Below are 14804 nucleotides of genomic sequence, written 5' to 3' on the forward strand. Positions count from 1 at the left end.
TTTTAGATTCCACATGTAAATGATATCATATGGTATTTGTCTTTCTCTTTCTGACTTATTTCACTTGGTATGATCAGCTCTAGGTCCATCCATGTAGATGCAAATGGCATTATTTCATTCTTTTTTATGACTGAGTAATTTTGCATTGTATATATATATACCACATCTTCTTTATCCCTTCATCTGTCGATAGACATTTAGATTGTTTCCATATCTTGGCTATTGTGAATAGTGCTGCTATGAATGTAGGGTGCATGTATCTTTTTGAATTAGTTTTGTCTGGTTATATGCCCAGGAGTGTGATTGTTGGATCATAGGGCAACTCTATTTTTACTTTTTTAGGGAACTTCCATACTGTTCTCCATAGTGGCTGTATCAATTTACATTCCCACCAACAGTGTGGGAGGGTTCCCTTTTCTCCACACCCTCTCCATCATTTGTTATTTGTAAACTTTTTATTTATTTATTTATTTTTAACGTCTTTATTGGAGTATAATTGCTTTACAATGGTGTGTTAGTTTCTGCTTTATAACAAAGTGAATCAGTTATACACATACATATGTTCCCATATCTCTTCCCTCTTGCATCTCCCTCCCTCCCACCCTCCTTATCCCACCCTCTAGGTGGTCACAAAGCACTGAGCTGATCTCCCTGTGCTATGTGGCTGCTTCCCACTAGCTATCTATTTTACATTTGGTAGTGTATGTATGTCCATGCCACTCTCTCACTTTGTCACAGCTTACCCTTCCCCCTCCCTATATCCTCAAGTCCATTCTCTAGTAGGTCTGTCTCTTTATTCCCATATCACCCCTAGGTTCTTCATGACGTTTATTTTTTTTTTCTCTTAGATTCCATACATATGTGTTAGCATATGGTATTTGTTTTTCTCTTTCTGACTTACTTCACTCTGTATGACAGACTCTAGGCCCATCCACCTCACTACCAATAACTCAATTTCATTTCTTTTTATGGCTGAGTAATATTCCATTGTATATATGTGCCACATCTTCTTTATCCATTCATCTATCGATGTACACCTAGGTTGCTTCCATGTCCTGGCTATTGTAAATTGTGCTGCAATAAACATTGTGGTACATGACTCTTTTTTTTTTTTTTTTTTTTTTTGCGGTATGCGGGCCTCTCACTGTTGTGGCCTCCCCCGTTGTGGAGCACAGGCTCCGGACGCGCAGGCTCCGGACGCGCAGGCTCAGCGGCCATGGCTCAAGGGCCCAGCCGCTCCGCGGCATATGGGATCCTCCCAGACCGGGGCACGAACCCGTATCCCCTACATCGGCAGGCGGACTCTCAACCACTTGCGCCACCAGGGAGGCCCCATGACTCTTTTTGAATTATGGTTTTCTCAGGGTATATGCCCAGTAGTGGGATTGCTGGGTCGTATGGTAGTTCTATTTGTAGTTTTTTAAGGAACCTCCATACTGTTCTCCATAGTGGCTGTATCAATTTACATTCCCACCAACAGTGTAGGAGGGTTCCGTTTTCTCCATGCCCTCTCCATCATTTGTTATTTGTAGACTTTTTAATGATGGCCATTCTGACTGGTGGGAGGTGGTACCTCATTGTAGTTTTGACTTGCATTTCTCTAATAATTAGCAATGTTGAGCATCTTTTCATGTGCCTATTGGCCATCTGTATGTCTTCTTTGGAGAAATGTCTATTTGGTTCTTCTGCTCATTTTTCTTTTTTTTTTTTATTTTAACCTTTGTGTTATCAGCAGTAATTAATTAGAAAAAATCTGATAATGGGAATCCTTCACTAAAAACTTCATTGTGATAAAATTAGTATCAAATTAATCCATTCTTGATTGTTTGTTTAAAAATATCTCAAATCTTTTCAGCAATGGTCACTAGCATTGTCAAATATTACAAGGCTTCTTAGGCCATAACCAGTTTTGTACTTCAAATATTTCAGTAAGAAATATGGAGGGAAACAAAGTGCTTTTTGTTATTGTTGGAATTTTGTTTATTCTACTTCCATATAAAATGTAACACATAAAATCGTGGTAGCTGTAATCTGTAGAAATTGCCATAATGTACGTGACATTTTATTTCTGTTCATGGGCTAAATAGCCAACACAAGGGTCCTTTATTTTATTTTTGTGTAATGGACAATTTGAAGATTCCTTTTTATCTTTATCAAATGTAATTGAATTTATACTTCTGCAGAGATGGATGGATAAAATTCTATCTTTATACAATGAAAGTCATATGGTCTTTTCAGTGAGGGGGAAAAAAGCACAGCTTTAGAGTTTCACGGACGAAAACCACATTGGATCAAGTAGACCTGACTGACTTTTTTTTCCCTGTCCATTTTTTCCCTTTAATTTTTATTTTATATTGGAGTATAATTGATTAACAATGTTGTGTTAGTTTCAGTACAGTAAAGTGATTCAGTTATACATATACAAGTATCTATTCTTTTTCAAATTCTTTTCCCATTTTGGTTATTACAGAATATTGAGCAGAGTTCCCTGTGATATACAGTAGGTCCTTGTTCGTTATCTATTTTAAATATAGTATGTTGAAGAGAAGTGGTGAGAGGGGGCATCCTTGTCTTGTTCCACATTTTAGCACTTTCAGCTTTTCATCATTGTGTATTATATTGGCTGTGGGCTTGTCATAAATGGCTTTTATTATGTTGATGTATGTTTCCTCTATACCCACTTTGGTAAGAGTTTTTATCATGAATGGATGTTGAATTTTGTCAAATGCTTTTTCTGCACCTATTGAGATGATCATGTGGTTTTGTTGTTTCTTTTGTTGATGTGGTGTATCACATTGATTGACTCGCATATGTTGAACCATCCTTGTGAACTTGAGATGAATCCCACATCATTGCGGTGTATGATCTTTCTTATGTGTTGTTGGATTCGTTTGCTAGTATTTTGTTGAGAATTTTTGTATCTATATTCATCAAAGATATTGGCCTGTAATTTTATTTTTATTTTTGTCTGGTTTTGTCTGGTATCTTTGTCTGGTTTTGGTATCAGGGTGATGGTGGCTTCATAGAATATCTTTGGGAGTGTTCCCTCCTCTTCAATCTTTTAGAAGAGTTTGAGAAGAATTGGTAAAACTCTTCTTTGTATGTTTGGTAGAATTCACTTGTGAAGCCAGCTGGTCCTGGACTTTTGCTTATAGGAGGTTTGTTTTTGTTTTTGTTGTTTGTTTTTTTGTTTTTGTTTAACTACAGATTGTATTTCACTTTTGGTGATCTGTCTGTTCAAATTATCTCTTTCTTCTTGATTCATTTTGGTGCACTGTATGTTTCTAGAAAGTTGTCCATTTCTTCTAGGTTGTCAAATTTATTGGCATATAATTGTTCATAGTATTTTTTTTGTATTTCTGTGGTATTGGTTGATATTTCTCCTTTTTCATTTCTTATTTTGTTTATTTGGGTGCTCTCTCTTTTCTTCTTGGTGAGCCCGGCCAGAGGTTTGTTAATTTTGTTTACCCTTCGAAAGAACCAGCTCTTGGTTTTATTGACATTTTTCTATTTTTTTAACAGATTTTTAAAAATTTTATTTATTTTTGGCTGCATTGGGTCTTTGTTGCTGCGTGCAGGCTTTCTCTAGTTCCAGTGAGCGGGGGCTACTCTTTGTTGTGGTGTGCAAGCTTCTTATTGTGGTGGCTTCTCTTGTTGCAGAACATGGGCTCTAGGCACACAGGCTTCAGTAGTTGTGGCGTGCAGGCTCAGTAGTTGTGACGCACAGCCTATAGGGCGCATGGACTTCAGTAGTTGTGGCGTATGGGCTTAGTTGCTCCACGGCATGTGGGATCTTCCTGGACCAGGGATCAAACCTGTGTCCCCTGCATTGGTATGCAGATTCTTAACCACTGAGCCACCAAAGAAGTCCCTTCTATTGTTTTTTAAATTTCTATTTTGTTTATTTCCTCTCTGATCTTTATTATTTCCTTCCTTCTGCTGACTTTAGATTTTGTTTATTCTTTTTCTAATTATTATAGGCAGTAGATTAGGTTTTTTATGATTTTTTCTTGTTTTCTCAGGAAGGCTTGTAGCACTATGAACTTCCCTCTAGGAACTGCTTTTGCTGCATCCCATAGATTTTGTATGGATGTGTTTTAATTGTCATTTGTCTCAAGGTATTTTTTTTTAGTAAATTTATTTATTTAGTTAGTTAGTTTTGGTCTTTGTTGCTGCATGCAGGCTTTCTCTAGTCACGGAGAGTGAGGGCTACTCTTTGTTGCAGTGTGTGGGCTTCTTATTGCGGTGGCTTCTCTTGTTGCGGAGCACAGGCTCTAGGCATTTGGGCTCTAGTAGTTGTGGCTCATGGGCCCGGTAGTTGTGGTTCGCGGGCTCTAGAACAGAGGCTCAGTAGATGTGGTGCACAGGCTTAGTTGCTCCACAGCATGTGGGACCTTCCCAGACCAGGCCTTGGATCCATATCTCCTGCATTGGCAGGCTGATTCTTAACCACTGTGCCACCAGGGAAACCCTGAAGGTATTTTTAAATTTCCTTTTTGATTTCCTTGTTGACCCATTGGTTTTTTAGTAGCATGTTATTTAGTCTCCATGTAATTAGTTTTTTCTCATTTCTTTTCCTGTGGTAGATTTCTAGTTTCATGCTGTTGTGATCAGAGAAGATGCTTGAAATAATTTCTATGCTCTTAAATTTGTTCAGGTTTGTTTTGTGCCCTAGTCTGTGGTCAATCCTAGAGAATGTTCCATGTGCGCTTGAAAAGAATGTGTATTCTGTTTTTTTAACACGTAAAGTCCCAAAAATATCAATTAAGTCTAACTTTTCTATTGTATCATTTAGGATCTCTGTTGCCTTACTGATTTTTGGTCTAGAAGATCTGTCCATTAATGTGAGTGCATTGTTAAAGTCTCCTACTATTGTATTCTCAACAATTTCTCCTTTTATGTCTGTTAGTATTTTATGTATTTCGTTGCTCCTATATGAGGTGAATATATGTTGATGAGTGTAAAATCCTCTTCTTGTATTGATCCTTTTATCATTTTATAGTGTCCTTTATATTTCTTTATGGCCTTTGTTTTAATGTCTATTTTGTCTGATATGAATATTGCAACCCCTGCTTTCTTATTTCCGTTTGCATGAAGTATCCTTTGCCCTAAAGTGGGTCTCTTGTAGGCAGCAATATTGTAGGCTCTTGTTTTTTTTATCCAGTCTGCCCCTCTATGTATTTTGATTGGAACATTAGTCCATTGACATTTAAGGTAATTATTGATAATTATTGCCATTTTAAACCTTGTTTTCCAGTTGATTCTGTTTCTTTTTTGTCCCTTTCTTTTTTTTGTGCAGTTTGATGATTTCCTTTTATTTTATGCTTATATTCTCTTCTTTTTGGTTTTTGTGAATCTATTGTATGTTTTTGATTTGTGGTTACCCTGTTTTTCAAGTATATTAACCCCTTCCTATATCTGCTTACTTTAGACTGATACTCATATAGGCTCAAACACCTTATAAAAAAAAAGGAATCTACATTTTCTTACTCTCCTCCTCCACATTTTATGATTTTAATGTCCTCTTTTACATCTTTATGTTTATACTTTTGTTGTTCCTTTTGTTATCATCACTTTCACAAATAGATTTTTCTCTTTTTGATCTGTATACTGGCTTACTTAAGTGATTTACTTTCCAACTGTGATTTCCTCTTTTCTATATCTTCTTGCTTCTTTTCTATTTAGAGAAGACCTTTCAATATTTCTTTTAGGATAGGTTTAGTATTGGTGTATTCTTTAGTTTTTGCTGGTCTGAGAAATTCTTTATCGCTCCTTCTATTCTAAATGATAATCTTGCTGTGTAGAGTATTCTAGGTTGCATACTTTTCCCTTTCAAGACTTTGAATATATCTTGCTACTCCCTTCTGGCCCACAGTTTTTCTGTAGAGAAATCAGGTGATACCCTTATGGGGGTTCCATTGTAACTAACTCTTTGTTTTTCTCTGCTGCATTTAGAATCCTCTTTATGTTTAACTTGCCATTATTATTATAATGTGTCTTGGTGCAGGTCTGTTTGGGTTCATCTTGTTTGGGACACTCTGTGCTTCCTGTGTCTGGATATCTGTCTCCTTCTTTAGGTTTGGGAAGTTTTCAGCCATAATTTCTTCAAATACATTTTCAATCCCCTTTTCTCTTTTTCATCCTTCTGAAATCCTTATTATGTGTAGATTGGCACACTTTATATTATCCCATAGGCCTCTTATATTGCTTTCATTTTTTTCATTTGGCTTTCTGTCTGCTATTCTGATTGGGTGATTTACATTATTCTATCTTCCAGATCACTTAGTTGATCTTCTGCATTATTCATTGCTTTTAGCTCAGCTTTCGTCTCAGCAAACAAATTTTCTAATTTTTCTTGGTTCCTCCTTACAGTTTCTAGTTCCTTTTTACAGTAATCTACATTTATGTTGATAGCTTTTCTTAATTCCTTCAGTATTTTCCTTACCTCTTTCTTTTCCCCCATGTAATTATTTTTTTATCTTGATCGTTTGTTAGCACTTTTATGAATTCATCAGTTTTCCATTAGAGTTCTGAAAATGCTTATTCATTCAGTTCAGCAGTATAGTCAGTTACCAGAAACCTGTACTTGTCAGAGTCTTTTCCATGAATTCCTGAAGATGAAACCCTTTTATAGGAACATTTTTGCAAAAGCATCAGAGTACACTCAGAACTGTCTGTAAATGACAAAAGACTTAAAAATGACCATGGTTAAAGATTTGATGAAAGTTCATAATAATGAAGTTGACAAGGAATTTAGTTATTTCTGACATATACATTTTAAATTAATAACTAGAATTATGACTCATAACATCATACCAGAACATATAAGATTTATAGAAATTTCATGTAATGTCTGAAACATTTATATTAACATAATTCCATACAAATAACCCAAACAAAGATTAGTATTTGTTGTTTTTTTTTTGTTTGTTTGTTTATACTGCAGGTTCTTATTAGTCATCAGTTTTATACACATCAGTGTATACATGTCAATCCCAATCGCTCAAGTCAGCACACCACCATCCCCACCCCACAGCGGTTTTCCCCGCTTGGTGTACATATGTTTGTTCTCTACATCTGTGTCTCAACTTCTGCCCTGCAAACCGGTTCATCTGTAACATTTTGCTAGGTTCCACATACATGCGTTAATATACGATATTTGTTTTAATCTTTCTGACTTACTTCACTCTGTATGACAGTCTCTAAATCCATCCACGTCTCAACAAATGACACAATTTCGTTCCTTTTTATGGCTGAGTAATATTCCATTGTATATATATACCACTACTTCTTTATCCATTCGTCTGTTGATGGGCATTTAAGTTGCTTCCATGACCTGGCTATTGTAAATAGTGCTGCAATGAACATTGGGGTGCATGTGTCTTTTTGAATTATGCTTTTCCCTGGGTTTATGCCCAGTAGTGGGATTGCTGGATCATATGGTAATTCTATTTTTAGTTTTTTAAGGAACCTCCATACTGTTCTCCATAGTGGCTGTATCATTTTACATTCCCACCCACTGTGCAAAAGGGTTCCCTTTTCTCCGCACCCTCTCCAGCATTTGTTGTTTGTAGATTTTCTGATGATGCCCATTCTAACTGGTGTGAGGTGATACCTCATTGTAGTTTTGATTTGCATTTCTCTAATAATTACTGATGTTGAGTAGCTTTTCGTGTGCATCTTGGCCATCTGTATGTCTTCTTTGGAGAAATGTCTATTTAGGTCTTCTGCCTATGTTTGTATTGGGTTGTTTGTTTCTTTAATCTTGAGCTGCATGAACTGTTTATATATTTTGGAGATTAATCCTTTGTCCGTTGATTAATTTGCAAATATTTTCTCCCATTCTGAAGGTTGTCTTTTCATCTTGTTTATGGTTTCCTTTGCTGTGCAAAAGCTTTGAAGTTTCATTTGGTCCCATTTGTTTATTTTTGTTTTTATTTCCATTACTCTAGGAGGTGGATCAAAAAAGATCATGCTGTGATTTATGTCAAAGAGTGTTCTTCCTATGTTTTCTTCTAAGACTTTTATAGTATCTGGTCTTATATTTAGGTCTCTAATCCATTTTGAGTTTATTTTTGTGTATGGTGTTAGGGAGTGTTCTAATTTCATTCTTTCACATGGAGCTATCCAGTTTTCCCAGCACCACCTATTGAAGAAAATGTCTTTTCTCCATTGTATATCCTTGCCTCCTTTGTCATAGATTAGTTGACCATAGGTTCGTGGGTTTATCTCTGGGCTTTCTATCTTGTTCCATTGATCTATGTTTCTGTTTTTGTGCCAGTACCATATTGTCTTTTTTTTTTTTTTTTTTTTTTTTTTTGCGGTATGCGGGCCTCTCACTGTTGTGGCCTCCCCCGTTGCGGAGCACAGGCTCCGGACGCGCAGGCTCCGGACGCGCAGGCTCAGCGGCCATGGCTCACGGGCCCAGCCGCTCCGCGGCATATGGGATCCTCCCAGACCGGGGCACGAACCCGTATCCCCTGCATCGGCAGGCGGACTCTCAACCACTTGCGCCACCAGGGAGGCCCCCATATTGTCTTGATTACCATAGCTTTGTAGTATAGTCTAAAGTCAGGGAGTCTGATTCCTCCAGCTCTGTTTTTTTCCCTCAAGACTGCTTTGGCTATTCGGGGTCTTTTGTGTCTCCATACAAATTTTAAGATGATTTGTTCTAGTTCCATAAAAAATGCCATTGGTGGGCCTCCCTGGTGGCGCAGTGGTTGAGAGTCTGCCTGCCGATGCAGGGGATACGGGTTCGTGCCCCGATCTGGGAGGATCCCATATGCCGCGGAGCGGCTGGGCCCGTGAGCCATGGCCGCTGGGCCTGCGCATCCGGAGCCTGTGCTCCGCAACGGGAGAGGCCACAACAGTGAGAGGCCCGCATACCGCAAAAAGAAAAAAAAAATGCCATTGGTAATTTGATAGAGACTGCATTGAATCTGTAGACTGCTTTTAGTAGTATAGTCATTTTCACAATATTGACTCTTCCAATCCAAGAACATGGTATATCTCTCAATCTGTTGGTATCATCTTTAATTTCTTTCATCAGTGTCTTATAGTTTTCTACATACAAGTCTTTTGTCTCCCTAGGTAGGTTTATTCCCAGGTATTTTATTCTTTTTGTTGCAGTGGTAAATGGGAGTGTTTCCTTAATTTCTCTTTCAGATTCTACATCAATAGTGTATAGGAATGCAAGAGATTTCTGTGCATTAAGTTTTTTTTTCTTTTTTCTTTCCCACTAGCTGTCTATTTTACATTTGGTAGTGTATATATGTCCATGCCTCTCTCTCACTTTCTCAGTTTACCCTTCCCCCTCCCCATATCCTCAAGTCCATTCTCTAGTAGGTCTGTGTCTTTATTCCTGTCTTACCCCTAGGTTCTTCATGACACTTTTCCCCCTTAAATTCCATATATATGTGTTAGCATACAGTATTTCTCTTTCTTTTTCTGACTTACTTCACCCTGTATGACAGACTCTAGGTCCATCCACCTCATTACAAATAGCTCAATTTCGTTTCTTTTTATGGCTGAGTAATATTCCATTGTATATATGGGCCACATCTTCTTTATCCATTCATCTGTTGATGGACAGTTAGGTTGCTTCCATCTCCTGGCTATTGTAAATAGAGCTGCAATGAACATTTTGGTACATGACTATTTTTGAATTATGGTTTGCTCAGGGTATATGCCAAGTAGTGGGATTGCTGGGTCATATGGTAATTCTATTTGTAGTTTTTTAAGGAACCTACATACTGTTCTCCATAGTGGCTGTAACAATTCACATTCTGACCAGCAGTGCAAGAGTGTTCCCTTTTCTCCACACCCTCTCCAGCATTTATTATTTGTAGATTTTTTGATGGTGGCCATTCTGACTGGTGTGGGATGATATCTCATTGTAGTTTTGATTTGCATTTCTCTAATGATTAATGATATTGAACATTCTTTCATGTGTTTGTTGGCAGTCTGTATACCTTCTTTGGAGAAATGTCTATTTAGGTCTTCTGCCCATTTTTGGATTGGGTTGTTTGTTTTATTTTTCATTGAGCTGCATGAGCTGCTTGTAAATTTTGGAGATTAATCCTTTCTCCGTTGCTTCATTTGAAAATATTTTCTCCCATTCTGAAGGCTGTCTTCATGACTTGTTTGTGGTTTCATTTGCAGGGCAAAAGCCTTGAAGTTTCTTTAGGTCCCATTTGTTTATTTTTGTTTCCATTTCTCTAGGAGGTGGGTCAAAATGGATTTTGCTGTGATTTATGTCATAGAGTGTTCTGCCTATGTTTTCCTCTAAGAGTTTGATAGTTTGTGGCCTTACATTTAGGTCTTAAATCCATTTTGAGCTTATTTTTGTGTATGGTGTTAAGGAGTGATCTAATCTCATAATTTTACATGTCCCTGTCCAGTTTTGCAAGCACCAATTATTGAAGAGTCTGGCCTTTCTCCACTGTACATTCCTGCCTCCTTTATGAAAGATAAGGTGACCATATGTGTGTGGGTTTATCTCTGGGCTTTCTATCCTGTTCCATTCATCTATATTTCTGTTTTTGTGCCAGTACCATATTATCTTGATTACTGTAGCTTTATAGTATAGTCTGAAGTCAGGGAGCCTGATTCCTCCAGCTCCATTTTTCGTTCTCAAGATTGCTTTGGCTATTCGGGGTCTTTTGTGTTTCCATACAAATTGTGAAATTTTTTGTTCTAGTTCTGTTAAAATGCCAGTGGTAGTTTGATAGGGATTGCATTGAATCTGTAGATTGCTTTGGGTAGTAGAGTCATTTTCATAATGTTGATTCTTCCAATCCAAGAACATGGTATATCTCTCCATCTATTTGTATCATCTTTAATTTCTTTCATCAGTGTCTTATAATTTTCTACATACAGGTCTTTTGTCTCCTTAGGTAGGTTTATTCCTAGATATTATATTCTTTTTGTTGCAGTGGTATATGGGAGTGTTTTCTTGATTTCACTTTCAGATTTTTCATCATTAGTATATAGGAATGCCAGAGATTTCTGTGCATTAATTTTGTATCCTGCTACTTTACCAGATTCATTGATTAGCTCTAGTAGTTTTCTGGTAGCATCTTTAGGATTTTCTATGTATAGTATCATGTTATCTGAAAACAGTGACAGCTTTACTTCTTCTTTTCCAATTTGGATTCCTTTTATTTCCTTTTCTTCTCTGATTGCTGTGGCTAAAACTTCCAAAACTAGGTTGAATAAGAGTGGTGAGAGTGGGCAACCTTGTCTTGTTCCTGATCTTAGTGGAAATGGTTTCAGTTTTTCACCATTGAGGACGATGTTGGTTGTGGGTTTGTCATATATGGCCTTTATGATGTTGAGGAAAGTTCCCTCTATGCCTACTTTCTGCAGGGTTTTTATCATAAATGGGTGTTGAATTTTGTCGAAAGCTTTCTCTGCATCTATTGAGATGATCATATGGTTTTTCTCCTTCAATTTGTTAATATGGTGTATCACATTGATTGATTTGCATATATTGAAGAATCCTTGCATTCCTGGAATAAACCCCACTTGATCATGGTGTATGATCCTTTTAATGTGCTGTTGGATTCTGTTTGCTAGTATTTTGTTGAGGATTTTTGCATCTATGTTCATCAGTGATATTAGCCTGTAGTTTTCTTTCTTTGTGACATCCTCGTCTGGTTTTGGTATCAGGGTGATGGTGGCCTCGTAGAATGAGTTTGGGAGTGTTTGTCCCTCTGCTACATTTTGGAAGAGTTTGAGAAGGATAGGTGATATCTCTTCTCTAAATGCTTGATAGAATTCACCTGTGAAGCCATCTAGTCCTGGGCTTTTGTTTGTTGGAAGATTTTTTTTTTTACATCTTTATTGGAGTATAATTGCTTAACAGTCGTGTGTTAGTTTCTGCTTTATAACAAAGTGAATCAGTTATACATATACATATGTTCCCATATCCCCTCCCTCTTGCGTCTCCCTCCCACCCTGCTTATCCCACCCCTCCAGGCCATCACAAAGCACCAAGCTGATCTCCCTGTGCTATGCGGCTGCTTCCGACTAGCTATCTACCTTACATTTGGTAGTGTATATATGTCCATGCCTCTCTTTCACTTTGTCACAGCTTACCCTTCCCCCTCCCCATATCCTCAAGTCCATTCTCTAGTAGGTCTGTGTCTTTATTCCTGTCTTACCCCTAGGTTCTTCATGACATTTTTTTTCTTCTTAAATTCCATATATATGTGTTAGCATACAGTATTTGTCTTTCTCTTTCTTTCTTTTTTTTTTTTTTTCCCTTTTTGCGTTATGTGGGCCTCTCACTGTTGTGGCCTCTCCCGTTGCGGAGCACAGGCTCCGGATGCGCAGGCCCAGCGGCCATGGCTCACGGGCCCAGCTGCTCCGCGGCATGTGGGATCCTCCCAGACCGGGGCACGAACCCGTATCCCCTGCATCGGCAGGCGGACTCTCAACCACTGCGCCACCAGGGAGGCCCTGTCTTTCTCTTTCTGACTTACTTCACTCTGTATGACAGACTCTAGGTCCATCCACCTCATTACAAATAGCTCAATTTTGTTTCTTTTTATGGCTGAGTAATATTCCATTGTATATATGTGCCACAGCTTTTTTTTTGTTGTTTGTTTGTTTGTTTTGTTTTGTTTTTTTTGCGATACGCGGGCATCTCACTGTTGTGGCCTCTCCCGTTGAGGAGCACAGGCGCCACACGCGCAGGCTCAGCGGCCATGACTCACAGGCCCAGCCGCTCTGCGGCATGTGGGATCTTCCCTGACCGGGGCATGAACCCATGTCCCCTGCATCGGCAGGCGGACTCTCAACCACTGCGCCACGAGGGAAGCCCTGCCACAGCTTTTTTATCCATTAATCCGATGATGGACACTTAGGTTGTTTCTATCTCTGGGCTATTGTAAATAGGGCTGCAATGAACATTTTGGAACATGACTATTTTTGAATTATGGTTTGCTCAGGGTATATGCCCAGTAGTGGGATTGCTGGGTTATATGGTAGTTCTATTTGTAGTTTTTTAAGGAACCTCCATACTGTTTTCCATAGTGGCTGTAACAATTCACATTCCCACCAACTGTGCAAGAGGGTTCCCTTTTTTCCACACCCTCTCCAGCATTTATTGTTTGTAGATTTTTTGATGATGGCCATTCTGACTGGTGTGGGATGATATCTCACTGTAGTTTTGATTTGCACTTCTCTAATGATTAAAGATATTGAACATTCTTTCATGTGTCTGTTGGCAGTCTGTATATCTTCTGTGGAGAAATGTCTATTTAGGTCTTCTGCCCATTTTTGGATTGGGTTGTTTGTTTTATTTTTCATTGAGCTGCATACGCTGCTTGTAAATTTTGGAGATTAATCCTTTGTCCGTTGCTTCATTTACAAATATTTTCTCCCATTCTGAGGGTTGTCTTTTGGTCTTGTTTATGGTTTCCTTTGCTGTGCAAAAGCTTTTAAGTTTCATGAGGTTCCATGTGTTTATTTTTGTCTTTATTTCCATTTCTCTCGGAGGTGGGTCAAAAAGGATCTTGCTGTGATTTATGTCATAGAGTGTTCTGCCTATGTTTTCCTCTAGGAGTTTGATAGTGTCTGGCCTTACATTTAGGTCTTTAATCCATTTTGAGCTTACTTTTGTGTATGGTGTTAGGGAGAGATCTAATCTCATACTTTTACATGTCCCTGTCCAGTTTTCCCAGCACCACTTATTGAAGAGGCTCTCCTTTCTCCACTGTACATTTCTGCCTCCTTTATCAAAGATAAGTTGACCATATGTGTGTGGGTTTTTCTCTGAGCTTTCTATCCTGTTCCATTCATCTATCTTTCTGTTTTTGTGCCAGTACCATACTGTCTTGATTACTGTAGCTTTCTAGTATAGTCCGAAGTCAGGGAGCCTGATTCCTCCAGCTCCATTTTTCGTTCTCAAGATTGCTTTGGCTATTCGGGGTCTTTTGTGTTTCCATACAAATTGTGAAATTTTTTGTTCTAGTTCTGTTAAAATGCCAGTGGTAGTTTGATAGGGATTGCATTGAATCTGTAGATTGCTTTGAGTAGTAGAGTCACTTTCACAATGTTGATTCTTCCAATCCAAGAACATGGTATATCTCTCCATCTATCTGTATCATCTTTAATTACTTTCATCAGTGTCTTATAATTTTCTGCATACAGGTCTTTTGTTTCCTTAGGTAGGTTTATTCGTAGATATTTTATTCTTTTTGTTGCAATGGTATATGGGAGTGTTTTCTTGATTTCACGTTCAGATTTTTCATCATTAGTATATAGGAATGCCAGAGATTTCTGTGCATTAATTTTGTACCCTGCTACTTTACCAATTCATTGATTAGCTCTAGTGGTTTTCTGTTGGCAGCTTTATGATTTTCTATGTATAGTATCATGTTATCTGAAAACAGTGACAGCTTTACTTCTCCTTTTCCCATTTGGATTCCTTTTATTTCCTCTTCTTCTCTGATTGCTGTGGCTAAAACTTCCAAAACTGTGTTGAATAAGTGTGGTGAGAGTGGGCAACCTTGTCTTATTCCTGATCTTAGTGGAAATGCTTTCAGTTTTCCACCATTGAGGATGATGTTGGCTGTGGGTTTGTCATATATGGCCTTTATGATGTTGAGGAAAGTTCCCTCTATGCCTACTTTCTGCAGGGTTTTTATCATTAATGGGTGTTGAGTGCTTCCCTGGTGGCGCAGTGGTTGAGAGTCCGCCTGCCGATGCAGGGGGCATGGGTTCGTGCCCCGGTCTTGGAAGATCCCATGTGCCGCGGAACAGCTGGGCCCGTGAGCCATGGCTGCTGGGCCTGCGCG

The sequence above is a fragment of the Mesoplodon densirostris genome, chromosome 1 (genome assembly GCF_025265405.1).
Source record: "Mesoplodon densirostris isolate mMesDen1 chromosome 1, mMesDen1 primary haplotype, whole genome shotgun sequence".
NCBI lineage: Eukaryota > Metazoa > Chordata > Mammalia > Artiodactyla > Ziphiidae > Mesoplodon > Mesoplodon densirostris.